A 15040-nucleotide genomic window follows, 5' to 3' on the forward strand; every position below is an offset into this window, starting at 1 on the left:
ACGGCCAAACACTCAACTCTCACCGAAGAGTCTCTTACTTGTTGGCTCATCCTAAATCTTCAAGCATGATCTCTTATATAGACGTATCGACGTCTAATAAAGTTACCCCTTTTATAATTCTTCACAGCTTCCTAACTTAGACACATTCCAAAGTTAGATGTTGCAACACCCAGTTACAACATACCTCACCTTACTGAACATGGCTGAGTTCTAGCCAGATGCACCCGAATCTGCGACCTTCAACCTCCCGGTTCCTTCAGTCCGCCTCGTAGCAGTTGACTCGACCCGAGCTCCTCCTACCTGCAGCTACTTCCTTCCTTACGTCACTTCAGTAGGTCTCCCTTTCCCGAGGGACGTGCCCATCAAGGCACACGCGATCATCTCACCAAAGATAGCCACCGAAAATCTCCCGATCTTCTTTTTAAACTTGGCCCAAGTTTGGTCTTCCCAAATGATCTTCGTATGACTCATAGACATATTGTTATAAAACTTGATCTCATCTTCATCCAAGTTTAGCCTTCAATATATTCAAGCATGATCTTCAATCATCCATGCTTGGATCTCCTAAATCTCTAATCATATCTCTTATAAGCTCCAATCAATCTCCTCACATGATTTAGACTCCATGAATAGTTCTGTTCATAGATAGCTCTTGGATCTTCCTTCGAATAGTATTGCTAAATATGATCTTGCTAATCTCCTTGTTTTCTTCTTACCTTGTTTAGTTTGTGTCTTGAGATACCTTCACACCAAACTAAACCTTGCGTCTTCTAATAGCTTCATACAATTTTCATGATCTTGAATTTTGCCAATAATAGAATATTCTTTTCTCTCCAAATAGATCTTTCTTAAAAAGAGTTCTATCAAAGATATGAATTATCATCCCGGATCTTACCAAGGATAAATAATCATTCCTAAAATAAAACTTACCTTTCTTGAAGAGATCCTATAGACTTGATGAACTTTCCAAAAATAGTTTATCGTCACATGACTTTAATGAGAGAAAAATCTTCTAAATAAAATCTCCACCTTGGTCTACATATCCCTTGAAGCTTCATTAATATTTCGCGACATCATCATCCTTGTCACATCTTCCTTTGATGAGTCACCACATGCCACATCACTTTTCTCTTGCCATGTCATAACTTTGCTTGTCAAACAGTGTCAATCCACATCATCAGACTTAACATTAAAAAACAATGGGACCCGGGATTTAAAAAAATAAAAATTTAATATTAAAAAACGAGTGAGTCCCATAACTTAAAAAAAAAATATTAAAAAAATAAGACATGCACATTTCCGTAAATAATTATGGAAATACGTATTTTAATAATTAATTAAAAAATAAATAATATTTAAAAAGCCTATTAGGGTATTGCTTGAATAAAGTGTGATGAGGGTTCATAAAGTAAGGTAAAAAAAAAAAAGTAGATAAAGTTATATCTTACTTGGGGTAAGAGTAAAGTAAAAAAAAAAGTTATGTAATTTTTTGTGTTTTGAACTTTTGATTGGAGGTAGAGAAAGATATGGGTTTGTGTTAATATTAAATCTCAAATATTATATAATGAAGTTTATGTTTGAGGTCACTTGTGCTTTCCATGTTGGTTATCCTAAATTTAAAAAACATAAAATAATATTATGAAAATAAAATATTTATCCTTTGAGATATAGATTCAACAACAACGGTCTTTAAAAGTATGAGTAGGATTTAAATATTACTAATGCAGCTATCTCTAAATTGTGAGTGATATTTAAACATTATTAATGTAGAGACTATTATAACCATCTCTAAATTAGTAATTAGAAAAACACTTCTGTAGTTAAAACTTACTCAACGGTTGTTATAAACAAACTCTAGTTTTTTGTTGCAATAAAAAATTAAAAAAAAAGTTAATAAATTATGGTTTAAGGATCAAAATTGTACTTAACCAACTAATCTCTTTAATTTCCGAAATGCTTGGGGACTTTTTTTTGGCAGACTCAGATGGGATGGAAACTGAAGTGATGTTCGCAAGCATGAATGGATTACTTTCAATATCAATTCAAGAGATTGAAAATCTAAAAAAAAAAAGAATAATTAAATGAATATATGTTTTTATTTAAATTTCATATTTTTCATAAAAAAGACCTTACCTTAAGTTGATCCTAATCATCATTAATCATACTAAATTCTAACTATTAAATATTAAAAAAAAAATAAAACTAGAAGTATGATATATGATAATGTATAAATGGAATATCGTCAACCATTGGATATCCTAATCATATGATACAATAGTGCTATAGGGGAAAGCAAGAATTTGAATCATTCCCTCAGCAACTATTCATGTACTAATCATCCAATGTACACCTCTGGTCAATACTGTTCAGGGGCTTGAGTGCGGGTCCCCTATTAGAAAAACAGTGGTTTCACCCTTTCAAAGTTGGAGAGCATGGAGATTTTTTTAAAAAGTTCGTAAGTCACTATAACTGATGTACCTTCATACCTGTATATCCTTTCAAAAAAATTTTAAACTTATCGCCTAGTAAAAATATAAATGGAATACCTGAGTTCCACTCAAGTTATTTAAAATTAAGTCAAACTTTTGATTATAGCATCAAATTAATTTTGAATGTGTGTTATATATATATATATATATATATATATATATATATATATATATATATATATATATATATATTGTTCTAGATAATATAAACATCCCAATTAATGTATTTTGTAAAAATAACAATATTTTCTTTTCTCCCATCTCAATTTTATGTCTTCTCACATGAATCATGATGCAGCATTTTATAGTTTTTCCCCGAACATTGAGTAAACTTATATATGCTCAACTTTTTACCATCATCAGTAACATGGTATATGCAAATTACCATAAATTATAATATAAAATTAAAAAATTTATGATCAACTTGGTTTTTCATTAAATTAATCACAATGGTCACAAAGTCAGTTTATTCACCAAAATGATATTTGAATTATCTAGTCAAATGCTCATTCAGTGGCAAAATAACATCTTGGGGTTTTTTTCCACAACCCAAGAAATTTTTAATCAACTTTATTGCTTTTTAGACACCTATTGGATTTTAATTTTTAAGTTTATTTATTTTGAAATTATTATTATTGCTGTTGTTATTATTGTTATTGTTATTATTAACAAGATTTTGCAAACCAAATTAACTAATTAGTTATTTTTTTGGTTTAATTTATAAAAGGAAAATTACTGTTCACCCATCGTAATTTTCAAAACTTCCCAAAAACCCCCTCCTACTTTTGCACACCCCGGACAACCCTTCCGTTAGTGTTTAACTTCCCTTTTACCCCCTACCGTTCACTTCAAATGGGTCCATGTTGTGAAATCCCATTTTTTGGCCCTGAAAATGGTGGGAAAGGAAAGCGCCAAATCACATCATGTTCAACCTTTTGAAGGGCTTTCTGCTTGGTTTAACGTTTAAATATTTTACTAATATGTTTAATAATTATCATATCCGTGTAATACTTCCCATCTCCGTTTAACGTTGTCTTTACATGTATAACTATTCATATTAACGTGTAAATTCTCAAAGTCTCGCAGAAAAGCGGTGATCTTTTTCGTTGAATCGAATTCTTTGGTAGGGTGGCGCGTGGCGAGTGGCAGAGGTTATGGTATCCCGTGCATAAGAATTAATGACGGCATTAAAATTTATGCACGGTAACATAATTTTCCGAACACCCGCTCGTTCTCATCGATCGATGTCGATCATCTGTGCGTTTAACTTTTTCTCGGATATGAAGAGTCGACCGCTTGTGGAATTCACACCATAAATAACCAGAAAGAACCCTCCCCATGGACAACCACTCCTCGTCGTCCTCATCATCATCCTCCTCCTCCTCCTCGTCCCTCCTCTTCCCATGGACAACCACTCTATCTCGAAAAGGATGTTTCGTGAACCTTCTTCCTTATCTTGAGAATCATAGCCGCAATCACGCTAACAAGTTAAACTATCTTTTTCGCCCAGTCGAAATGCTCTCATAATTGCATCGAATCGCAGAGGATTCTTCAGTGGTGGATGACGGGCAAGCAATTAAGCGAGCATTTCGACTTGGGTAAGAAAAGAAATTTTTCACGTATTTCGTGATTGCGGAGGATTCTCTAGAGGAGGGAGATCAGGAAACATCCTTTAAGACGGGGTTGATATTTATCACTTGAGACTTTCTGTTACCATTTAAGAACATTACGTCAGTGTACAACTATTACGTTCTGTGTTTAACTATCAGGATCTTCGTTTAAGTCCGACCATGACACATTGATTAATAGTCGTTTTCATGAATGTGTGTTGTTTAACCTTTTTTTAATGTTGTACGTTGTGCAGGTTCAAGTTGATGCGCATGTTATGCAACCGCTGTGAGCATTCGAATGTACAGACACTTGTTTCGTTATACGAGGGTCGAGTCGTGAGTGTCCAAAGTCCGAGCGGACGTTGTAAATGTTGTAAATATTTTATAAATAAAACGAAACAAGCTTATTTGACTGTGAACTTCTGAAATTTAAACATAGACCTAGTAAAAACAAACAATGTGGGAAACAAAAGAACATCATTGTAAACAATAGAAAATACGTAAATATGTTTAAACAGCAACAACGGTGTTTAAGAAAAAGTTACTCTTTAAACAATGACAACGGTGTAAACAATAGAAAAAGTTAAACACTACTCAAGTTACTCTTTAAACAATGACAACGGTGTTTAAGAAAAATACGTAAAAAAATGTTTAAACAGTGACCCGGGGAGGTACCCATCTTCAACGCGATGTCGGTGAAAGCATTCAATTTAAAACAATAACATATTATTTAAATGATATAGACTTTAGTTAAACAATTAACCGTTTTTTTAAACACTATATGTATCTCGTTTAAACATAAAAAGCTTGAGCGTTTACGACGGAGACTCATGTTGAGTTGAGAACTTTCATTCGAACGATGACAATAAGTCTTCCTCGTGATGATGACATATATTTCCCTTTTTGCCCTTGGGATGGAGGGAAAAAAATACCGCCCAATCACATCACGTCTAGTCTAACCTCTATGCATACAAGCATGCACTTTTTTTGTTTGCCTTTCTGACTGCTGTTTGTTCTTTACATCTTCTACTTCTTCTTCTTCGTCTTCTTTTTGTTCTTCATTTCATTTGGTTTGTACGATTTGGTTTTCGACCGATATATTATGGAGAGTTTTTGTGGTATTGCTAGATTCAACGGGGAGGGAAGAGTGCTAATGTTCACGGCTCAGACTTCTTGGGAGTTGGTGTTAGCTGAGATATGTGAGCGATGGGGTCTCGAAGTTTCTCTTGTCAGGGTTAAGTTCATCACACCAGATGGATATAAAACGGTTTGCCCAATCGAAAACGATGTTGACTTCCAGCGGATGTGTCACGTCCATTCCATCTTCAAATGTGCTGTAGTTGATCTTGTCGTCGAGACAGAAAATGTGCCATTGCCGAATCCTAATGAAAACGAGGTTTACTCGTTGTAAGTTCCTTTTCTTTTAATTATTCCAGTTGTCTGGGGTCATTATTGTTTAAATATGTCCGTCACTGGTTAACATATTATACTAGTCCTTTACGTTATTAGTTAATTGCTTAAGTATTTAATTTAACGTTTAACTATTGTCATTATCGCTTAAACATTATACTCTCCGCTTAACATATTGATCTTTTCATTTGACTGAAGTGTTGGCAGGAATTCAGATTCTGCGAGTGCTCCCATTCATCCCCATGGTGACAATGGCGGTGTGGGATATCTTCCTTCCTCGTCAGATCATTCTGAAGTGTTGTCCTTGGATATTGGACAACGTTTTGACGGTGTCGAACATTTCAGGGATGTACTTCGAAATCATGCAATCAAAAGGAATTTTGACTTCAAATTCATAAAGAACGAAAAACATCGGGTGACTGTGGAATGCTGCTGCCGATGGTTGTCGTTGCCTTCATGCATCGAAAAGAGTATAACAAAAAAATACTTTTCGGAATCAAGACAATCAACCCGTCACACACTTGCGGTGGTGGCATAGGTTCAGGCGTCACATCCGAAAAGCGTCCAAAAAATGGGTTAGCGCACGAGTGATTCAGAAGCTCAAGGACAGTCCCTTGTACAAGGCCATCGACATTCAGAAGGACATGTTGCGGGAACATGGTGTCCACATACCATACAAGCGAGGTTTGGTTGGGAAAGAGCATGCCCGGGTGGTCCTCGGCGGCAGTCGACATCTCCAGGCTATCGTTGCTTTGGTATGTGGATAAGGTGGGCTGAGACAAATCCCAGTGCGTTGCGATCATGGAGAGACACGGTGATCGCTTTTAAACGTGCATTCTTTTCTTTTCGGTGATGTGTATTGTGGGATTCAAGAGGGCTTGCGGGTCAGTCATTGCTTTCTCGATGGTACCCACCTCCTTGGAAAATATCGGGGTACACTACTGGGTGCCACAGGGAAAGATGGTAACAATGGTTTTTTCCACGTCGCCTTCGGTATAGTCGACAACGAGACCGATGCCAATTGGACTTGGTTCATATCTAAGTTAGGCGATGCCTTATACGAGGGTGGAGATTATCATGAGATAATTACCTTCGTGTCGGACAGGTCCAAGGGCCTTGTGAGCGCAATTGCGAGAGTCTTCCCTTCTTCGCCACATGCGTACTGTCTTCGACATTTGGAGGCCAATTTTATGAAAGCTAATGTCAGACTTGGGAAGGCATTGAGGGAGGAGTGCTGGTCTATATGCTTCCGCATTGCGTGGGCATCCACGGCTAAAGATTTCGATGATACCGTGAATGAACTGCAGGCCATATCACCCGAAGCTCATCACTGGTTGATTAATAAATCGGATATGGCAAATTGGTCGAATTATCTGTTCGGAGGTGATCGTTGGGGTGAGATGTATTCGAACGTCGCGGAGTCGTTCAATGCTTGGATCAAGGAAACTTGTCATTTACCGGTGACGAAAATGGTCGACTCCATAAGGTCTGCGAATGTTGGTTTACACTTAACATTTAGTATTACCCTTTAAACATTCTCAATCTTTGTTTCATTACAATAATGTTTAAACATGTTGACGAATTATTTAACCATCACTGTCTTTGTTTAACCTTATTTGCCAGGTTCAAGTTGATGCGCATGTTATGTAACCGGCGTGAGCAAGCGACCAAATGGGAGAGCTACTTATGCCCAGACATACATTCGAAGTTAGAGATCATTGTTGAGGACAGCCGAAATCTTCGTGTTGGTCGTTGTGTCGATGATCGTTACTGAAGTGATCGACCAATGCAGAGAACTCCGTGGATCTCGCCATCGAACTTGTTCATGTCGAAGGTGGCAAGTTTATGGTATCCCTTGCAAACATGCTTGTGCAGCAATAATGCGCATGACACCAACGTACATCGATTTATTAGCGGGTACTTCACCGTCGACAATTACAAACTGGCGTACAAGGAAGCTATATTCCCCATACCCGACGATGACAGGCCTTCAGACGGAAATCGTGAGCTTCGCTTACGATCACCTGCGATTAGAAGGCACTCGGGCGGCCTAGACGAAAAGAGGATCGAGTCGCAGCGTTTGATGTCCGCGAGTTACATCTGCACTCGCCGCCAAGGATCCGGTCACAATCGACGATCTTGCAATGAAACTCGTCACCGACTAGGCATTGTTAATAAACCGACGATGACGGGGAAACATTGTGTATTGATGGGAACCTTTCCACATTTAAACTCTTACTCTTTACAACGAATTGAATGTATTTACACGTAGACATTGTTATTTTTAAACGGATACACTCGTAATTTGAAATATTTCAACCGATGTTTAAACAATGAGTGCATTTATTTAAAGCAGAGACAGATGTTATTTTTAAACGTGCACACTCAGTATTTTTGAAATATTTAAAAACCGATGTTTAAAACGATATATAGTATATTTAAACAATGAAAGTGAAATGTACACAATTACAACGTAAAATTAAACAATGAAATAAAACCGAATGGAATTTAACCCGCTTTTACAATTCAAAAACAAACAAAATTTACATTAAGATATACAAGTCATGTTCTTCGAACACGAAAACAATGAATTGAATTTGTCCAGATTTACATTTGAAAAATTGACGATCGGATATACAGGACATGTTATTCAAAAACAAAATTTTAATCCGCTGTGACTGACCCCCTTTTGCATGGACGCCCAGCGCTCTTCCCTCCTTAAGTATCGCGGTAACATACCGTAATCCGAAGTTAAGGAACGCCTCATGCTGCAGTAGCCGTAACTTCTCACCCCACAAGAATTGCTCGATAAACCGCATGACGTAGGGCGGCGCAATCGACGCTTCCTTGTTTTGGCGTGGGGTTTTCGTGCCGTCGCACGAGCGGGTACTTTGCTAGTCGCCGACTTGCTTAACTCCATATCGACACAAAGGTCGAATAGATTCACTGTCGAGATATGCAAGTCGAGATTAGAATACCGATTTAAATACCAAAACAGATATTAATCGGACATAATTAAAGAACTTACCATGTCCAACGCGTCCCTTATCGCACTCCCGGACACGAAGAATAATGTCCCGTATTCTTGTTTATCATCGTCTGTGACGACGCTACATGGAAATGGCCATTCATGATTATCGGGAGGATGACAATTTGAACTTCATGCAGTTCGCGCATAGATCCCCAATCATAGCCATAATTGTTTCATGCGTCGTCCTCGCTTTGACATAAACAATGTAAGCGGCTCGGTGATGGGAGGCGCCTCTTGTAAGGATATGGCTCTTTCGCTCGACTTTTTGTATGATGCATCACGAAAGCGCCCATCACATCATCGTGACCATCTCCTTCCCCTCAAGCTGCGTATAACTCGTCAGCGTGGTGTCGATAACATTATTCTTCCACACGCATGTCCTGAGGTTAAACGATAATGTATATAATAAGACCATATCAGTAAATATTTAAATGATATTATCAATTGTTACATGATATTATATATAATTAAACGATAAGTAGAAAACTTAAATGATAACATAAAAGGTATTAAATACTATTAGGAAATAGTTAAACACTATAAGAAACCCTTTAAACAATAACATAAAAACGTTACACTTACCCGTCCCATAGAGCAGCTGAGGAAGATCCTCATCAACTCCTGCTCAGATTATAAGACGACTCGAGCCAACCCATTTCTTCTTCTTCGAATAAAAAGCTTTCCGAGCCGCTCGGGTCCAATTTTTGATTGGCCTTGATCATCTCTCTCGCTGCTCGGTCGGGTCTTCATCACAGATCTTCCTTCGATCGCCGGACGATGGCGACGAAAGATCAACTGCAGACACATCCTTACATGGTTGTTCTTGTTGTGGGATCGTGTCCCGGCTTGGTCACTGATATTGTCGGCCACGGCCACTCAGAACGGATTCAACGATCTTCTCAACTGCGGGCCATGACAACAAGATCATTGGGAGACACACCCTTAACTTGTTCTCGATCTTCGTGGATCGTGTCCATCTTTGATGCCGCATCTCGGCAGCCTGGCTCCACCGGGTCGACGATTTCATCGAGAAGAGAGTCAACGACCTTCTCAACCGCAGAATGGCCACATCATCTCACGATGTCCCTCCAACGTCATGTCTATGTCATCAACTGCAGCAGACTCAAGACTGACATCGTCACCGATGATGTTGCTATTGCTTTCATCGTCACCGGCGTGGAGACAGAGGCGATTGTTCTCCTCTTTTTCGCAAGTCTCTTCGAATGTGGCCGCCTTTGAAACGACCTTCCCGATGATGTCGTTGTCGTCAAATTCCGACGCCTGCTCGTCCCCGGGTGCTTGCTTTTTCGAGGATGGCGCAACCGGTCGTGAACGCCCTTCCAGCCGCTCCACACGAGCGACAAGCCGAGGAAACTCGGTCATCAATATCCGCACGCCTCGCATAAGAGTTGCGGTGACATCTTCGCCCAATGTCACCGCGTGGGGCCGCCACGGTCGGAGGGCCGCCATGGTCTGGGGACCGCTCGTTGTCGTGGTGGGGGTTGTTGCAATCGCCGGGTAGGGGAGGGCTTCTCCCGGCCGAGGAATGCGTGCGGCGTGCAGGGGCTGGAAGTAGGAGAACGACGTCCCGCCACAAGACGATAGAGGCCGCCCTCTCATCCCTGCCTTCGAGCAAGTGGTTCCGGAGCAATGGCATCCATCCGCTCGGTTGGCCCCAACAAATATTTCTTCTTCAAAGATTCACGGAACCATCTCAGAAACTAACATATGTAAACCAAACAATTTCAGCTGAGATCATTCATTTTTAAACTATAAAAACTATATTTAAACAGAGTGTTTATATATTTAAACGTTATAGAATATAATTAAACGGAGAACAAAATATTTAAACCGGTATGAATAATAGTTAAACGGTAAATACTAAAGTTAAACGCTAAATAAAATGTTTAAACATTAAAGACTTATGTTAAACATCGTTCATGATTTATTACCTCTTTTTCCATCGAGCGACGACAAGTCTCGCTTTCTACCGTCGCTCGCTTCCCGTAAGTACTTTCACCGTAGCACAACATCCTTGGGATCTCGCGAAACGGACTTTCTTCCCCGCTCCGGTCACCAGAAAACCGGACGTTAAGCGCCGACCGAGCAACCCTTAATGTACCTCGTGTTGGTCTTCTTCCCGCAGCATCTATCTTGCACTCGCGGCCGCTTGTGGAATATCCTCCATAAGCCACTTGGCGTCGCCGCGCGCCTACGCGATCGCCTCATGGCTCGGTAGATCATCGACGTAATCAACGATCCGGGCTCGAACCGAGCATGATGTATTTGGGAAGAGGATCGTCCCCATGAGGTACACCATCGAGTTTGACAAAATTATCTTCTTCTCCCTCCGTCGAACAAGTCGCACTGCAGTGCTCTTGATGGAGTCTCCGCGTCTCGTAGGGTCTTTCGATAGATCACCGCCCTTCGAACCGACCGGGTTTTTCTTCTTCCGAAGACCATCGCTGCCGCCATCGCAACGCGGACTCAAGAACGAGGGCCACATCTTGAGGTCTCGAAACTCAGCAGCTTTTCCCGATCCCGAATTTATCAGCTGCAACCATCGTACCTTTGCAAAAGAGAATCAAGAAGTGTCCTCTCTTGGTATATGGCTTCCAGCTCAATGAACGCTGCAAACGGTGTCCTTCGAATAATCTCCCAGTGTCGAGGGGTCATGTTAACTTTCAATTCAGCCTAAGGTCTCCACAACCGCTACAAATAGCAACGCCCATTAACTAGGGTTGACCGCCATAATCACAAGCTCACGATAATAACAACACATTCAACACGCAGATTGACAAAAAGTTTAAGCGGAAATATAAGGTTTTAAACGGTAAACTCTCGCTTATTAAACGGAGATATAAAATGTTAAACAGAGACCCATTTTGTTAAACAGAGACTAGAATACTTAAACAAAGACAACAAATGTTAAACCCAGTAACATCTCATTTCTTAAACGTCAACCCTCATTTGTAAAATCGCAACCATATCAAACGAAACGGAAATGTACATTATAAATATTACACAAATCATAACAATCGAAAAAAACTATTTTCGATAGTGTATACATACTGAAAATGCAAAACAAAACAAACCCTAGCCGAGAAATCTCCTCGCAGACTAACAAAACCCCACTAGAAATCCCCTCGCAGACTTCAATATCTTCCAACAAAAACAGAGCACAAAACAAAACCGAAAAAAATCTTTCTTTTAGAATGTAGCAGCTTAACATAAAACCATACTCAATACCTTAGATTGCAAACTCGATGAAATGCCAACTAGTCGCATGGGGGACTTCTCCTTCGAGATACCGGTGGAAAGGGAAAAGCTGATGAAATGCCAATTACAGAGGCTTTGCACGTAGAGACAACTTCGGAGACGACTTGAAATGGAAAAGTCAAGACGTGAGTTGAGAAAAAGCAATTAAACGGCTCCAATAAATTGCCTCTCGGGGATACCCTACGGAAAAACCGCCCACTTCCTCTCAAATCGCCGAGATGGGTCATGCAGCCCACGACTCCCCATGCAAGGGCATTTTTCGTCAAAAATTTGAAACTCACTCCGTTCACATCCGTTACAGGGTTTGGGGGTTTGAAAAACATAGACTTTAAAAGGGGGTTTTTGGGATTGCAAAACTAACGGGGTGTTTTTGGCAATTTTACAAACTTAAAGGGTTTTTTTGGCAATTTCCACATTTATAAATAATTTAATGAAGAAAACGTTAAAACATAAAAGAAAAAAAAAATCTTTTTCCTCATATATATAAATACTATTTTAGCTATTATATATATATATATATATTAAAATAAAATATGTAGAAAATAAATATATAACTTTTATATTTATATATGAGCTATTTTTTTTCTTTATACAATATTAAATAATAATTGTTATTATTATTATTATTATTATTATTATTATTATTATTATTATTATTATTATTACTTAATTCAATTTAAGAAGGGTTATGTGTGAGCATAAAATTCAATTGTGATTAGAATTATGGTTTTGAGTGGAATGAGATTGTTTTTTTTTAAAAAAAAAATGCCTAAATAGGTTTTTATTTTTTTATAATAAATTGTTATAAAATATAAAAACAATCACTTTAAAAATAGATGATGCCTTTTAAAAAATAATGACAATAATAACTTTAAAAAATAAATAAATTTTCAAATATAAGATAAAATTAGTTAAAAAAAACCTGGCTAAAAAACATCCCCAAAGATTATTTTAACTAAATTCACAGCAATCGATGAATTGAACTGTTGAATCAACTTATAGTGTCCACTCAGCATTTTATGCTACCCTAATATTTGATAAGACACAAATAAAGGGTTATTATTGGGTGAATAAAATGGTTTTTGCAGTTATTGTAATAAGTTTAAAATAATGAAAAAATAATAATAAACAAAAGTAAAGCTTAAAATTTCTATATTTATACAGTTAATCCTAAGTTAAAAGACAAATATAATTATAACAGAGGCGGGATGAAAATAATAAAGATTTGAGTCCAAAAATTAAACAAACATACTTGAAAAGGATTTATCTTTTTATCAGCATATACTGTCTATCTTTTTATAGTAGTCTCACATTAAATTTGTTTAAAATGTATGGCGAGAAATCAATTGACTAGAAAACCAAAAATAAACATTTATTATGAACTTGCCGTGCCAATATAAAGTTGCTTCACTTATTAATATTGGGTCGCTTATATAAGACGTTTGTGTCTTTTGCTAATGAGACATGTTTGAACCTTACACGCTGAGGTCTATCACATCCTAACACGTCTTCATATTATGATATTATTTTTTTATATTGTAGTTAGTACTAATCTGAACACAAGTGTCAGATTATGATAAGAGAAGACTAGAAAATATCTTACTTATAGAACTATATAAGATGACTTCTAAAATCTAATTAATTCTTTCTTGCACTATCCCGGAATGCGTGACATGTCCTCTTTATCAATAAATTATATAAATCTCTACCATTTAGATGGTTGGATCGACTTAGTGTCTATTCAACATTTTTTACTAACTTGATATTTAACAAAATAATTAAAGGGTTATGGGGTGAATAAAATGGTTTTTGGAGTTATTGTAGTAAATTTAAAAAAATGAAAAAAATAATAAACAAAGTAAAGCTAAGTTTAAAACAGAAAACTCTTTTTTCAGTGAAGGATAGATTTCTCTTTACTTAATGCCACCCCTTTCTAACTTTACGTATTACAATTATTGTTTTGAAACATTTTGCCTACTTTTTGTTCTTATGGTCAAACATAATAAAAAATAAAAGAAAAGCATTGTACATCAACCAAAGCACTTATTAGGTTCTTATTATCAACAATCTTGCTATAATAGAGTTAATCATTTATTTTATACAGTGAGGTTAGGAAACCAAGCAAAGTGAAACTAAATGATTAGGATGATTTCTTTGAAGGTACTTCTTGAGTTGTTTTCTATATATATATATATATATATATATATATATATATATATATATATATCAATATATGTATGCTTATTAATATTATTGCATGTAAGTATCTTTACTGGTGTCCACTTTAGGTCATATCAAATGGGGGGCCTCTCCTCAAAACCCGGATTATTAAAATAAGCACTATATGTTATATTTGGCTCATTTATATTGTGCATAATGTCATTAATAGTTTCATGATATAATATCAATTAAGATTTTGGATCATGGCACCAAAAAAAAAATTACTGAGTTTTTTTTTCTGCTTAAAAGAATAGAATGTATATGATGTACATCACATATATATATATATATATATAAATACATATATATAAAATATGAATTAAGGCATTAAATTTTGTTTTAAAGGATAATGAAAATCAAAATAAAAGGAAAGCTAAAATTGTTTAATCTAATTTTGAGTTTATTTATTTATAATTTATTGAGAAGGAGGACAAATCACGCATCCCAAAGCTGTGTAGAGGAGAATTTATAATACATCATTCACCTATGCTCTAATAGTGTGTGAGTTAAAGTTCAAACTTACACAAAGGCCTAATACTAATAGATAAAAAAATTATTGATATGATGAGCCTATAATAAATGTCTTTTTTAGGTTTCTGATCAAATAGTTTCTCAGAAATTATAGATTTTAAGCTAGTTTAATGCGAGACTATAAAGGACTAAAGGAGTAGACCTTATCTGCTGATAAGAAGGTAAATCTTATCTTTTTAAGGTATGTTCGTTTAATTTTTGCACTCAAGTCTTTTTTATATTTTGATCAAGCCTTTGTTATAATTAATAACATATATATATATATATATATATATATATATATATATATATATATATATTTGTGTCTTTGAACTTAGGATTAACTGTATAAATATAGAAATTAAGAATAGATTCTCACAAGAAGACACTATGCTAGGCGTCCTTTTCATTCTTTATCTTCTTTTGATGTATGCTTGCTAGTTTTCCATATATATAATTGATATGCATTGAGAAAGCCTTCAAGAATGCAA

The sequence above is a fragment of the Dioscorea cayenensis genome, chromosome 10 (genome assembly GCF_009730915.1).
Source record: "Dioscorea cayenensis subsp. rotundata cultivar TDr96_F1 chromosome 10, TDr96_F1_v2_PseudoChromosome.rev07_lg8_w22 25.fasta, whole genome shotgun sequence".
Taxonomy (NCBI): domain Eukaryota; kingdom Viridiplantae; phylum Streptophyta; class Magnoliopsida; order Dioscoreales; family Dioscoreaceae; genus Dioscorea; species Dioscorea cayenensis.